The 15,735-nt window shown below is 49.2% G+C and overlaps 1 protein-coding gene and 1 pseudogene across 1 annotated transcript in view; one reads left to right on the forward strand and one right to left on the reverse strand.

The window, feature by feature from the left end:
* LOC136655753 (potassium voltage-gated channel subfamily KQT member 1-like) overlaps positions 1-15,735 on the reverse strand; it is a 288,896-nt gene that overhangs the window by 34,997 nt on the left and 238,164 nt on the right. The gene's annotated exons all lie outside the window — the stretch shown is intronic.
* On the forward strand, positions 3,692-3,808 carry LOC136656222 (5S ribosomal RNA; annotated as a pseudogene).

Raw genomic sequence — 15,735 nt, forward strand, 5'->3', positions numbered from 1 at the left:
CCCAGCTTCTCAGAAACCTGCCTTGGGAAGGGGCTTTCAAGCTTCTTGCAAAAGTCAGATCAGAAAGAAAGAAGAGACTCGGGAGCAACCTGCTGATTAAAGAGTCATCTGCAGATTAACTTGTTTTTAAGAAGGGATCAAGGCACGGAGCCAGTGCTGTAAAACCAGCAATTTCGGTGTCTGCGGCAGAATGCCAGTGGGATGCTTCCCTCCCAGCAGTAGCAGTAGGGTGAGTTAGAATGGCCCTGGCCCTGCAGGGTAGGGCTGCAGATATGTCAAGCCACCCCCACTCCACATCTAGGCAAGAGAAGTGTGTGGTGGAAAATCTCTCTTCCTGAAACAGCAGACAATATTCAGTGGCTGAGAAGCTTCAGCCCTCTTGCTTATTGAGGTTAGAATCCAAGATACCCTTCCACAATCAAAAGGGATCTTCCACTCACTGAAGAGTGGCTTTACATTATGTGCTAATGCAGTGGTGTAGCTAGAAGGGGTGCAAAGTGCTAAGTTTTGCAGGGCATGCAAACTGCCCCCTTCCCCTTTGGAGCCATTTCAGGCAGGGGGAGCAAAATGGAGGCATTTGCCTTTTCTCTAGGTCTTCTCTGGCATTTGCCTCTGTTTTGCTCCCATCACCCGGAATTGCTCCTTAGCTGCTCGGCTGGGAAGTCTCGGGGCTGGAGGACGTCATCCTGGAGAGGAGGGAAACAATTCCCTAGGGGGGACCCCTTCTCCAGGGGACGGGCCCTTATCCTTAGCACTCAGGATACTCCTCCGCAGGAGGGGGGTCAGGGGCTTCTTGTAGTGGCGGATTCGATTATTAGAAACATAGAGAGAGGGGTTTGCGATGGATGTGAGGACCGCATGGCGACTTGCCTGCCTGGTGCAAAGGTTGCGGACATCACTTCTTGTCTAGACAGGCTGGTAGACAGTGCTGGGGAGGAGGTACCAGTTGTGGTGCATGTCGGCACCAACAACGTGGGCAAGTGTAGCCAGGAGGTCCTGGAGGCCAAATTTAGGCTATTAGGTAGGAAGCTGAAAGCCAGGACCTCAAAGGCAGCGTTCTCTGAAGTGCTACCTGTTCCATGCGCAGGGCCAGTTAGGCAGGCGGAGATCAGGGATCTCAATGCGTGGATGAGACGGTGGTGTAGGGAGGAGGGGTTTAGATTCGTTAGGCACTGGGGAACGTTTTGGGAAAAGCGGGGCCTGTACAAGAGGGACAGGCTTCACTTGAACCAGAATGGAACCAGACTGCTGGCGCATAACATTAAAAAGGTGCAAAAGAGAGCGACTAAGATGATTACTGGGCTGGGGCACCTTTCTTATGAAGAAAGGCTACGGCGTTTGGGCCTCTTCAGCCTAGAAAAGAGACGCCCGAGGGGGGACATGATTGAGACATACAAAATTGTGCAGGGGATGGACAGAGTGGATAGGGAGATGCTCTTTACACCCTCACATAACAACAGAACCAGGGGACATCCACTAAAATTGAGTGTTGGGAGAGTTAGGACAAAAGAAAATATTTCTTTACTCAGCGTGTGGTCAGTCTGTGGAACTCCTTGCCGCAGGATGTGGTGACGGCATCTGGCCTGGACACCTTTAAAAGGGGATTGGACAAGTTTCTGGAGGAGAAATCCATTACGGGTTACAAGCCATGATGTGTATGTGCAACCTCCTGATTTTAGGAATGGGCTATGTCAGAATGCCAATGCAAGGGAGGGCACCAGGATGAGGTCTCTTGTTATCTGGTGTGCTCCCTGGGGCATTTGGTGGGCCACTGTGAGATCCAGGAAGCTGGACTAGATGGGCCTATGGCCTGATCGAATGGGGCTGCTCTTATGTTCTTATGCTCGGATGGGGAGATGGAGGGGCCACTTGCATGCTGTGGGGAGGCACCCTGCAAAACATAGCGCTTTGACCCCATCTAGCTATGCCATCAAGTTAATGCATTGCAAGGGAAGAGCGCTAGGTCCAAGCTAGAGCTAGTTCCAAAGATGTTCCCCCACTTGTGCAAGTGGGAGTGAAAGAATGACTGCAGAAACAACCTCTTGCAGCACCTGATGAATTCTTGTCTAGCACATGCACAGGGTAGATGGGACTTGTCAGCCTGGGAAGGCAGCTCATCTGAGAGAAGGAAAACTCTGATCCCAAACCTCCACTGCCTTGTGGCTACATCCAGTTATGGAAAAGGCTTCAGGAGTCAACCTCGAGGCAAAATCCGGAGCCGGAGTTCCTGAGGCAGTTCATGGCTGAACCCAGTCACGTTCTGGCAACTCCTGCGATGCCGCTGGAACCAACCGTATTGGCTTCTGCCTTTCCATTGGGCCATTTCAGCGACATGGAGAGGAAGAATTTGCTGCATGGGTAACAGCCTATCCTCCATACCTACTTTACCCAGGTTTCGCGCACTGGAGAGGACACTCTGTTCCAGAACCACCATTCAGAGCACGATGCCATAGTCCAGGGGTGCCCAAACCCCGGTCCTGGGGCCGCATGTGGCCTTTGAGGCCTCTCAATGTGGCCCTCAGGGAGTCCCCAGTCTTCAATGAGCCTCTGACCCTCTGGAGATTTGTTGGAGCCCGCACTGGCCTGACGCAACTGCTGTCAGTGTGAGGGCGACTGTTTGACCTCTTGCATGAGCTGTGGGTTGAGGGCTTCCTCCACAGCTTGCTGTTTCACGTCTGTGATGCAGCAGCGGCAGCAAAGGAAAGGCCAGCCTTGCTTTGTGCAAGGCCTTTTATAGGCCTTGAGCTATTGCAAGACCTTCATGCATTCATATAAGTTCCACCTCAAGTATATTAATTTATGTAAATTTATGTAAATTTATTCAAATTTTAAATGTAAATTAATTCTTTTTTCCCCCGGCCCCTGACACAGTGTCAGAGAGATGATGTGGCCCTCCTGCCAAAAACTTTGGACACCCCTGCCATAGTCTTCCGAGACTGAAGGATGCCAACAAGACGCCCACAGCAGCTCTACCAGCAATTTTCTGTCATTCACAGTTCTTATGATCCAACTGTAAATCTCTAAGTGAGAGAATCTCCAGTAATTTAATGTGATTTCAATGACTGCCAATAGATTGCACAAGATTTCCCCTTTTTATTCCACAGTCCAGGGGAGGAATCTGTCATTTTCCATCCTAGTTGCCCTCCTGTGTGGAGAAGCAATGAGAAAAGAATACACAACATACTGAAAAGTCCAAAATACATTCAGCTGGAATAGGTTCAGTTGGTTTTGATGAAACAGTTGCTGATTTTGAGAACTGGCACAATGTCATTAGTGGGACCACCAGATTCAGTTGCAATACTTGTCAACTAGAGAAACTGGTCAGCCAGAGGCCAGGGCAGGCATGCAATTTCACTGGGTTGAAGAAGCCATACCCTTGCTACAAGCTTTGGTTTTATTTTCCACTCCTAACAGCTGAGTCGAGTCCTGAAAGACTGTTATCCTGCTGTGGAAACATCTCAACAGGTGGAAAAGGACAAGCAAGTGAGGGCAAAGCAAGGATGGGAAGGCTATAGACAAATCCTGTTTGTTTTGAGCTTAGTTCTGAGATTCCAAAGCAGCAGCGAGTTTGCAGATCCCAGAACATGAAAAACATTCATGTTCACCTTCTCTTAAATTTTAAATGGGGATCAAAGCTGTGCTGCCTTTAAAAATTAGTAAAAAAAAAATTCCAACATTTTTCTTCTCATGAAGCAGCAACTGTTACCCTGCACATGCCTGATCTCGTCTGATTTCAGAAGCTAAGCAGAGTCAGGCCTGATTAGTACTTGGATGGGAGACCGCCTGGGAATACCAGGTGCTGTAGGCTTATACCATAGTCTTTCGAGACTGAAGGTTGCCAACCATTTTTCTTCTCATGGCACACTGACCTCTATGATCTTCTCTATGGTCTTCCCCTTTTGTGAAATCACTTCTGGGAGACTTCTCCAGGTTCTGTGGTTCAGTTTCTAGGGAAGCTCTCTACAACAACAAATTTTCTGTCCCTCTTCCTCTATCAGCTCCAACAATTCATTGCTACAGACAGTTGCCCTAAAAACAGTCGCTGAACCCAGCAGAATAATTGGTCTGTGAAACTCCTTGCCAAAGGATGTGGTGATAGCATCCAACCTAGATGCCTTTTGGACAGATTTCTGGAGGAAAATTCCATCACAGGTTACGATGGCCCCTCCTGACCAAGGAATTGTCAGATAATAATATAATAATAATAATAAAACTTTATTTTTATCCCGCCCTTCTCCCTAACGGGACCCAGGGCGGCTAACAACATATTAAAAAACAATAGAATTTAAAAAACATTAATACAAACAGATAAAAACATTTAAAAACACACTACAGGGCCATAAAAACAGTAGTCAGATTAAAAGAGTAAAAGAGCAGATCACCGAGGAATCAAGCCTGTAAAACTAAAAGATGTATAAAAAGTTAAGAAGGCCAGAAATCAGAAGGCTTGTTTAAACAACAGTGTTTTCAGGCCTCGCCGAAAGCTCTCAAGAGAGGGAGCCATTCTCAAATCAAGGGGAAGGGAGTTCCATAATGTTGGTGCCACTACCGAGAAGGCCCTATTTCTTGCAGCCACCCCCCGGACCTCCTTGGGTGGCGGCACTTGCAAAAAGGCCTTCTCTGATGACCTGAGATGGCGAGCCGGATTGTACGGGAGTAGGTGGTCTCTAAGATATCCTGGCCCAGAGCAGTATAGGGCTTTAAAGGTCAAAACCAGCACCTTGAATTGGGCCCGGAAACGAATGGGCAGCCAATGCAGCCCCCGGAGAAGCGGGCTGACAGAGTCAAACCGCCTGGCTCCGGTGACCACACGGGCCGCCGCATTCTGTACTAATTGTAGTTTCCGAACCGTCTTCAGGGGCAGCCCCACATAGAGCGCGTTACAGTAATCTAACCTCGATGTCACCGTGGCATGGATCACCGTGGCCAGGTCTGCACGATCCAAGTACGGTCGCAGCTGGCGCACCAGCCGAAGCTGAGCAAAGGCCCCCCTAGCCACAGCCGCCACCTGGGAATCCAGGAGCAGCTGCGAATCCAGGAGGACCCCCAAGCTGCGAACCTGCTCCTTCAGAGGGAGTGCAACCCCATTCAGAGCAAGTCGATAATCCAGCACCTGCATCGAGGATTTCTGAACCAGGAGAGCCTCTGTCTTATCCGGATTTAATTTCAGCTTGTTAGCCCCCATCCAGATCCTCACTGCTTCCAGACAGCGCTCCAGGCCCTCAACCGCCACCTTGGAGTCTGGAGGAAAGGAGAGATAGAGCTGGGTGTCATCAGCATATTGATGACACCTCACTCCAAACCCCCGGATGACCTCTCCCAGCGGTTTCATGTAGATATTAAATAGCATGGGGGACAGAATTGAACCCTGTGGCACCCCGCACCTCAAGGGCCAGGGTGTCGAACAGGCATCCCCCAGCACCACCATCTGGGACCGACCCTCCAAGTAGGAGCGGAACCACCGCAAAACAGTGCCTCCAACTCCCAACTCGGCCAATCGGCCCAGAAGGATACCATGGTCAATGGTATCGAAAGCCGCCGAGAGGTCCAGCAGGACCAACAGGGACGCACTCCCCCTGTCCAGTCCCCGGCGTAGGTCATCCACCAAGGCGACCAAGGCAGTTTCCGTCCCAAAGCCCGGTCTGAAACCAGATTGAAAAGGATCCAGATAATCCGCTTCATCCAAGACCCTCTGGAGTTGGGCCGCCACCACCCGCTCAATTACCTTGCCCAGAAACGGGATATTGGAGACTGGCCGATAGTTATTCAACACAGTGGAATCCAGGGAGGGCTTCTTCAGGAGGGGGCGAACCACTGCCTGCTTCAAGGCGAGCGGCAATGTCCCCTCCATCAAAGAAGAGTTGACCACCCTCCCCGTCCACTCAGCCAGTCCCCCCCGGGCCGCTCTAATCAGCCAAGCTGGGCAAGGGTCAAGCAGGCAGGCAGACGGCCTCACACTCCAAAGGAGTCTGTCCACATCCTCAGGCTGCACAAGCTGAAAAGAATCCCACAATACTGGACAAGCAGTTGCCAAGGGGACATCAACAGACATTGTCAATGTGGCATCCAAGTCGCGACGAATACGATCGATTTTATCTGCAAAGTGTTGGGCAAGCACGTCACAGCGGCTGACCGTGTATTCCTCCTGGTCCACTGGCGGGGCCTGATGGAGGAGGCACCGCACCACACGGAACAGCTCTGCCGGACGGCTATCAGCAGACGCAATGGTAGCAGAGAAGAACGATCTCTTCGCTGCTACCACCGCCACGGAGTAGGCTCTATAATGAGCTCTACTCCGTGTCCGATCGGATTCATCATGAGTTTTCTGCCACCGTCGCTCTAGACGCCTGCCCTGCCGCTTCATCGTTCGCAGCTCCTCAGTAAACCAAGGAGCCGCTCCGAGTCTGCGGCGTGGCAGAGGTCGCTCCGGAGCAATCTCATCCACAGCCCTGGACATTTCCCCATTCCAGAGGTCGACCAGGGACACAGATGAGGCGCCAGTCTTGGCAGTGGGAAAATCCCCCAGGGCCCTCAGGAAGCCTTCAGGATCCATTAGCCTCCGGGGGCGGACCATAGAAAATGGTCCCCCGCCTCTGCGGAGGTAGGAAGTCGCAACAAGCCTAAACCCTACCAGGAAATGATCTGTCCATGACAACGGAGTGATGTTGATCTCCTCTACCTCCAGATCATTGCCCCCATGCCCAGCTGTAAACACCAGGTCCAACACGTGTCCTGCTGTATGTGTCGGGGCCCAGATCTTCTGGGACAGGCCCATGGTTGTCATGGCAGCCATGAAATCCTGAGCTGCACCTGCCACAGGGGCCTCGGCATGAACATTGAAGTCCCCCAGCACTAACAGGCGGGGGGCCTTCAATGCCACCCCCAAGATCACTCCAGTCAGCTCAGGCAGGGAGACTGTTGGGCAGCAGGGTGGGCGGTACACCAACAGAATCCCAATCCTGTCCGGTCCTCTCAACACAACATGCAGGCACTCGAACCCGGCAAACTGCTGGACAGGGCACCTGGTAAGGGAGATGGACTCACGATAGACCATTGCAACTCCCCCTCCCCGTCCCTGCAATCTTGGCTGCTGCAACACCTGGAAACCTGGCGGACACAGTTCAGAGAGACTAACGCCTCCCTTCCCGTCCAACCAGGTCTCTGTAATGCATACCAGGTCGGCTTTCTCATCCAGGATCACATCCTGGATGATACAGGTCTTGTTATTCACCGACCTGGCATTCAAAAGCAGCAGCTTCAGATCCAGGGACTCACCGCCAGGACCACCAAGTACCCGAGAATTGAGGGAAGGACCAGAAGGGGAGATAATCTGCCTACGATGAACTCTCCTTCTCCTGTAATGGCCTGTCCGACCCCCACCACCATATCTCCCCTGGCCCGTCACACTCTTGATAGTGGCACCCTTCCCTTCCCCTAAGCTCCCTCCCGAGTGAACAGACATGTGGCGAGGCCCACCTTCTGAGACTGGCCTGCAGGCAGATCCTCGGCTATTAAAATAACTATTGCTCCACTCTCCCCAGCCTCAAACAAAAGGGGAGAATCTCCGACGACTGTTGATTGGACCCTGTTCAAGATGGCAGCAGATCTTCCGGGCACGAGCCCCAGGCTAAGAGCCACGGGCCAAGAGCCCTTTGGCTCTTGCCCTTCAGCTCGCGCCAAAGGCTCGCGCCTCTGGCGAGCCCAGCACTGATGTAAGTACCTGCCAGGGGAAGGGAGGAGGAAAGCAATCAGGCAAGCAGGTGGACAAGCTTGCAAACTCCACCCCTCAGCCAGCCAGCCAGCCAGCCAGACCCCCAGCTGGGCTTGATGGGCCCTTCCAATGCTGCCTCTGGCGAGCCCAGCACTGATGTAAGTACCTGCCAGGGGAAGGGAGGAGGAAAGCAATCATAGAGGTTAAAAGAGATGTTTCAGACCTCATTGATAAATTAAAGATCAATAAGTCACCGGGTCCTGATGGCATCCACCCTAGAGTTATTAAGGAATTGAAGAATGAAGCTGCTGATCTCTTGACTAAAATATGCAACTTGTACCTCAAAATGGCCACAGTGCCCGAGGATTGGAGGATAGCAAATGTCACACCGATCTTTAAAAAAGGAAAGAGGGGGGACCCGGGAAACTACAGGCCTGTCAGCCTAACATCTATACCAGGTAAGATGGTAGAATGGCTCATCAAAGATAGAATCTCAAAACACAGACAAACAAGCCTTGCTGAGGGAGAATCAGCATGGCTTCTGTAAGGGAAAGTCTTGCCTCACGAAACTTATAGAATTCTTTGAAAAGGTCAACAGGCATGTGGATGTGGAAGAACCTGTGGACATTATATATCTGGACTTTCAGAAGGCGTTCGACACGGTCCCTCACCAAAGGCTACTGAAAAAACTCCACAGTCAGGGAATTAGAGGGCAGGTCCTCTCCTGGACTGAGACCTGGTTGAAGACCAGAAAACAGAGAGTGGGTGTCAATGGGCAATTTTCACAATGGAGAGAGGTGAAAAGCAGTGTGCCCCAAGGATCTGTCCTGGGACCGGTGCTCTTCAACCTCTTCATAAATGACCTGGAGACAGGGGTGAGCAGTGAGGTGGTTAAGTTTGCAGATGACACCAAACTTTTCCGAGTGGTGAAGACCAGAAGTGATTGTGAGGAGCTCCAGAAGGATCTCTCCAGACTGGCAGAATGGGCAGCAAAATGGCAGATGCTTTCAATGTAAGTAAATGTAAGGTCATGCACATTGGGGCAAAAAATCAAAACTTTAGATATAGGCTGATGGGTTCTGAGCTGTCTGTGACAGATCAGGAGAGAGATCTTGGGGTGGTGGTGGACAGGTCGATGAAAGTGTCGACCCAATGTGCGGCGGCAGTAAAGAAGGCCAATTTTATGCTTGGGATCATTAGAAAAGGTATTGAGAACAAAACGGCTAATATTATAATGCCATTGTACAAATCGATGGTAAGGCCACACCTGGAGTACTGTGTCCAGTTCTGGTCGCCACATCTCAAAAAGGATATCGCGGAAATGGAAAAGGTGCAAAAGAGGACAACTAAGATGATTGCTGGGCTGGAGCACCTTCCTTATGAGGAAAGGCTACGGCGTTTGGGCCTCCTAAGCCTAGAAAAGACATGCCAGGGGGGACGGGATGGGACATGATTGAGACATACAAAATTATGCATGGGAAGGATAAAGTGGATAGAGAGATGCTCTTTACACTTTCACACAACACCAGAACCAGGGGACATCCACTAAAATTGAGTGTTGGAAGAGTTAGGACAGACAAAAGAAAATATTTCTTTACTCAGTGTGTGGTCGGTCTGTGGAACTCCTTGCCACAGGATGTGGTGATGGCATCTGGCCTGGACGCCTTTAAAAGGGGATTGGACAAGTTTCTGGAAGAAAAATCCATTATGGGGTACAAGCCATGATGTGTATGCGCAACCTCCTGATTTTAGAAATGGGTTATGTCAGAATGCCAGATGCAGGGGAGGGCACCAGGATGCAGGTCTCTTGTTATCTGGTGTGCTCCCTGGGGCATTTGGTGGGCCGCTGTGAGATCCAGGAAGCTGGACTAGATGGGCCTATGGCCTGATCCAGTGGGGCTGTTCTTATGGGTATGTACAGTTTAAGATTAGCCGGTTGCTCATTATGAGGGCTGGGTAGGAAATTTTTTCGAAATGGCCATGGATGGCAGTTTTTTTTGCCTACCCCAGACTGTCGAGGGAGGGAAGGTATATTCAGTAGGTTTTATGCATTAAAAATTGGTCACTGTGTTTAATAAAGTAGCACAAGTTAAACCCTATTGCAATGTGGTGTCTTCGCTGGGGGTTTGAGCATAAATAGAATATTAGATGCAGGGAGGTGGCAACAAGATGCAAGTAACTTGTGGTCTTGTGTGCTCCTTGAGGCATCTCCCGTGGTGAGATATAGGAAGTTGGGCCCTGGGCCTGATCCAGCAGGGCTCTTATGTTCTTATGCTCAGCAATTTGCAACTACTGTGCACCAAACTCCCATGAAACACCTGCAGACCTTTGACGGCACACCAATGTGCCATAGCACACCGGTTGAAAATTGCTGCCACAAATGGTTTTTTAAGTATTCAAAAGGAAGTTATGTTGTGCTGCCCATCTCTGCCTGATAGTCTCTCCCTTCACCAGCAAGAAAAGGCACCTTAACGTACATTATCTCAGGAATCCTTACAAGAATTCCAGAATCCCCTTACTCCAGATCAAGATTGAGAGGAAGTAGTTTGTGTAAGGCTCTCTACAGTAAATGAATGGGAGGAGACTGAACAGAGGACTTCTCAATTCACATTGTTTGCCACCACACTACACCACCATGTTTCTTTCCACACAACATGGTCACTCAATAAGGATCTTAAAATTTCACAACAACAACAACAACAACAACAACAACAACAACATAAGAACATAAGAACATAAGAACAGCCCCACTGGATCAGGCCATAGGCCCATCTAGTCCAGCTTCCTGTATCTCACAGCGGCCCACCAAATGCCCCAGGGAGCACCCCAGATAACAAGAGACCTCATCCTGGTGCTCTCCCCTACATCTGGCATTCTGACTTAACCCATTCCTAAAATCAGGAGGTTGCGCATACACATCATGGCTTGTACCCCATAATGGATTTTTCCTCCAGAAACTCGTCCAGTCCCCTTTTAAAGGCGTCTAGGCTAGACGCCAGCACCACATCCTGTGGCAAGGAGTTCCACAGACCGACCACGCGCTGAGTAAAGAAATATTTTCTTTTGTCTGTCCTAACCTGCCCAACACTCAATTTTAGTGGATGTCCCCTGGTTCTGGTATTATGTGAGAGTGTAAAGAGCATCTCCCTATCCACTCTGTCCATCCCCTGCATAATTTTGTATGTCTCAATCATGTCCCCCCTCAAGCGTCTCTTTTCTAGGCTGAAGAGGCCCAAACGCCGTAGCCTTTCCTCATAAGGAAGGTGCCCCAGCCCAGTAATCATCTTAGTCGCTCTCTTTTGCACCTTTTCCATTTCCACTATGTCTTTTTTGAGATGCGGCGACCAGAACTGGACACAATACTCCAGGTGTGGCCTTACCATCGATTTGTACAACGGCATTATAATACTAACCGTTTTGTTCTCAATACCCTTCCTAATGATCCCAAGCATAGAATTGGCCTTCTTCACTGCCGCCGCACATTGGGTCGACACTTTCATCGACCTGTCCACCACCACCCCAAGATCTCTCTCCTGATCTGTCACAGACAGCTCAGAACCCATCAGCCTATATCTAAAGTTTGGATTTTTTGCCCCAATGTGCATGACTTTACACTTACTGACATTGAAGCGCATCTGCCATTTTGCTGCCCATTCTGCCAGTCTGGAGAGATCCTTCTGGAGCTCCTCACAATCACTTCTGGTCTTTACCACTCGGAAAAGTTTGGTGTCATCTGCAAACTTAGCCACTTCACTGCTCAACCCTGTCTCCAGGTCATTTATGAAGAGGTTGAAAAGCACCGGTCCCAGGACAGATCCTTGGGGCACACCGCTTTTCACCTCTCTCCATTGTGAAAATTGCCCATTGACACCCACTCTCTGCTTCCTGGCCTCCAACCAGTTCTCAATCCAGGAGAGGACCTGTCCTCTAATTCCCTGACTGTGGAGTTTTTTCAGTAGCCTTTGGTGAGGGACCGTGTCAAACGCCTTCTGAAAGTCCAGATATATAATGTCCACGGGTTCTCCCGCATCCACATGCCTGTTGACCTTTTCAAAGAATTCTATAAGGTTTGTGAGGCAAGACTTACCCTTACAGAAGCCATGCTGACTCTCCCTCAGCAAGGCCTGTTCGTCTATGTGTTTTGAGATCCTATCTTTGATGAGGCATTCCACCATCTTACCCGGTATAGATGTTAGGCTGACCGGCCTATAGTTTCCCGGGTCCCCCCTCTTTCCCTTTTTAAAAATAGGCGTGACATTTGCTATCCTCCAATCTTCTGGTACCGTGGCCGTTTTGAGGGACAAGTTGCATACCTTAGTCAAGAGATCTGCAACTTCATTCTTCAATTCCTTAATAACCCTTGGGTGGATGCCATCAGGGCCCGGTGACTTATTGATCTTTAATTTATCAATGAGGTCTGAAACATCTTCTCTTTTAACCTCTATCTGACTTAACTCCTCGGTTAGGAGGGGCCGTTCGGGCAGCGGTATCTGCCCGAGGTCTTCTGCCGTGAAGACAGATGCAAAGAACTCATTTAATTTCTCTGCCATCTCTAAGTCTCCTTTTATCTCCCCTTTCCCTCCCTCACCATCCAGAGGGCCAACCGCTTCTCTGGCGGGTTTCCTGCTTCTAACGTATTTGAAGAAGCTTTTATTATTCCCCTTAATGTTGCTGGCCATGCGTTCCTCATAGTCTCGCTTGGCCTCCCCTATCACCTTCTTACATTTCTTTTGCCACAGTTTATGTTCCTTTTTATTCTCTTCATTAGGGCAAGACTTCCATTTACAGAAGGAAGCTTCCTTGCCCTTCACAGCCTATATAAAAACAAGGTATTTATATACCTCCTTTCTGGTCATCGGATTACTCCTCTGACTTTATTCAAGGCGGTTTACATAGGCAGGTGTTTCTAAATCCCTCAAGGGGATTTTTACAATCATGGAGGTTCTCTCTTTCAAGAACCAACAACATTTCAGAATGGATCTTCCTGGTTTGGTCTCACTTCTGGCCTCCAGTTCTCCCATGCAGGCTGACAAGCAGCTCCATATGTCACATGGAGGGCAGCCAAGACACTTCTTGCTCACACCCAGAGCAGGTGGAATCACTCAGCTGGGCTTGTCAGCTGCTTCAAGGTCTCGCCATTCTCAGCCGTTCAGGGAGCTGCTGGTGTCCTCGAACTGGTGACCTTCTGATGTTATCTTTGGGTTAACAGAGGCTCTACCCTCTAGACCAGACATAAGACTCACTGCCTGGTAGTGAGATTGCAACGGGAGCTTCCAATGGCTATGGGAAGCCAGAGTTGGCACGCAGAGCCTTACCATACAGTTTTCAAGCACAAGAAAAAGCTCTCCTGCCTGCCCTGAGCCTCTTACTGACCTTGGAAGCTCCTGTTGAGGTCTCATGTCATTGCCAGTTACTTCCAGTAGTACCTCTGAGAACAGTGCGACGGAGCACTGTTGAAAAACACCACTCTAGAGTGTGCTTGCCACTCCTAGGCAGCATTTATCAATTAAAAAACAAGCAGCAGATCTTAAAGAAATAAAAGGTGTCAAGCTGAAATCCTTCAAAGCCATTCTGCAGACTTGGAGCCAAAGCAGTGAAAATTCTTGACTAGGAGCATGAGGGGCCACGAGGCATCACTTCATAGGTCTGTCCAGTCCCCTTTTAAAGGCATCTAGGCCACGTGCCATCACCACATCATGTGGCAAGGAGTTCCACAGTACTTCCTGTATCTCACAGTGGCCCACCAGATGCCTCAGGGAGCACATAAGACAACAAGGGACCTGCATCCCAAAGGTCCATCTAATCCGGCTTCCTGTATCTCATAGTGGCCCACCACCAGATGCCTCAGGGAACACACAAGACAACAAGAGACCTGCATTCTTGTGCCCTCCCTTGCACCTGGCATTCTGAGGTAGCCTACTTCTAAAATCAGTAGGTTGCACATACCCATCGTGGCTTGTAACTTTTCCTCCAGAAATTTGTGTAATCCCCTTTTAAAGGCAGCAAGACCAGATGCAAAAACCACATCCTGTGGCAAGGAGTTCCACAGACCAACTACATGCTGGGTAAATAAATATCTTCTCTTATCTGTTCCTCCTGTTATCTTTTACTCCATAAACCTGTCCAATCCCCTTTTGAAAGGCATCTAGGCCAGATGTCATCACCAAATCCTGCGGCAAGAAGTTCCACAGACCAATTACCATGCTGGGTGAAGAAATATCTTCTTTTATAAGTTCTTTCTGTTATCTTTTCCTTCATAAATCTGTCCAATAACCTGTGAAAGGCATCGAGGCCAGGTGCCATCACCACTTCACGTGGCAGGGAGTTCCACAGGTTAATCACACTCTGTTCCCTCTCCCAGAACAGAATCTATACAGTTCCAACATCGGGATGAGGGAGAACTATGACCAACCTCACAAACTGAGAAGGTGGCTGTTTCTGCTCAGCAAGCCTAAATAGGCCTGCCCCGCCTCTTCAGCCTAGCCAAGAGGCCCCCCCTACCACAAGCCCTGCCACTGAAGAGCTCTTCACTCCACGCAGCCAGGAGAAACTTCCTAAAGATGCCAAACTACTCTGTTCTGACTAGTTGATCTGTCAGCTTGATTATTAGCTGATAGATCAACTAGTACATTCTAAAGCACATTCTGGAGATAAATTTTTTTAATTGTTCTTGAATGGATATCAGAGTGTGATGGACAGAAGAGAGTATCTGAAGTGTGAGCCTTCTAACTTTTACTACTGGATGCAGAGTGCTCTGCAACTGAACTTCCTAACGTGTCACACTCAGACTTGATAGACTACAATAGACTGGAAAGAATCCAAAATGTTTTGTTTAGTCCAGGATATAATTATGACTTGGTAAACAGGATGCACCTTTAAGTTATAATTTAAATATGATAAATGGAACAAACCCTCAAAGTGGTAGAATTATTTTTGGGGGGGGGGGAATTCCCAGGGTATAATCACTGTTGAAGGAAGCACCTGTACAACATGATTGTTATTAACCAAATGGCATGAAACAAGAAAGGAATCAAGAAGATTTGTTTTAAAAAATTCTACTTCCAGGGCCTGATTCAGAAGATGGGAGGTTAACACATTTCTCGGCGGCCTGAAATTGGCAAAGGACCCCACCCCTCACCTCTCAAGTGCTGTCAGGTGTTATGCTGAAAACACAATTGCAGATGTACTGAGAACTAGATTCTTAGATGGTTGTGTAATAATATATTTCTTGTAACTGTGATACAGAGACTGATAGCAGGAAAAGGGGGAAATGAAATAACGCAGACGTTTCCTCAAAAGCTCTTTTTCAATAAACAGCCGTTCCTCGGTTCAAGCAAGATTGAAACGCACGAGCCTTGTGTAAGAGGGCATTTAGAAGAACTGTCCAGTCCAGTGAGATGGATCCCATGGGTGGCTTGGAGGAAGCAGTCCTAAAAGTGGCCAGGAGCACTTGGGAGCAGTCAGTAAGGGCGAGAAACTCACAGCTAGGATTGGGCACGTGCTCAGAGCTTGAGCGCTCAGGCAGAGCAAACAGGAGTGGTCTGAGAAGGATCCTTCAGAACCCTGGACAGGTCCCAGAGAACAGATAAGGAGTCTCCACTGAGCCTTTTGATGCTGTCTCCTTCATGCTCCACCCCCTTTCTTATGGCAAGCTTCCTGCTTCCTCTTGTCATGCTCCTGTTCTAGTGCCTGTAAAAGCAAGTCACGTGCCTGCTTGGTAATGAAGAAAACAAAAGGTATTGGGTGTGGGGGAGAGAACCGTGGATAAGTGAATCTACGGATACCGGATCTGCAGGTGTGTGTGTGTGTGTGTGTGTGTGTGTGGAATGCCTGTAAGCCAGTCAGGCAAAGGCTGAAAGCTGAAAATGAATACCAGCAGACAGCCACTAGAACAGACAGTGCTGGGGTGAGGTGGGCCAGTTACTCTCCCCCTGCTAAAAAAAAGGAGCACCCACTTGAAAAAAGTGCCTCTTACCCAATTAGCAGGGGCTATAGCCATTGGAAGCTCCTGTTGCAATCTCACT

The sequence above is a fragment of the Tiliqua scincoides genome, chromosome 6, assembly GCF_035046505.1.
Source record: "Tiliqua scincoides isolate rTilSci1 chromosome 6, rTilSci1.hap2, whole genome shotgun sequence".
Lineage (NCBI taxonomy): Eukaryota > Metazoa > Chordata > Lepidosauria > Squamata > Scincidae > Tiliqua > Tiliqua scincoides.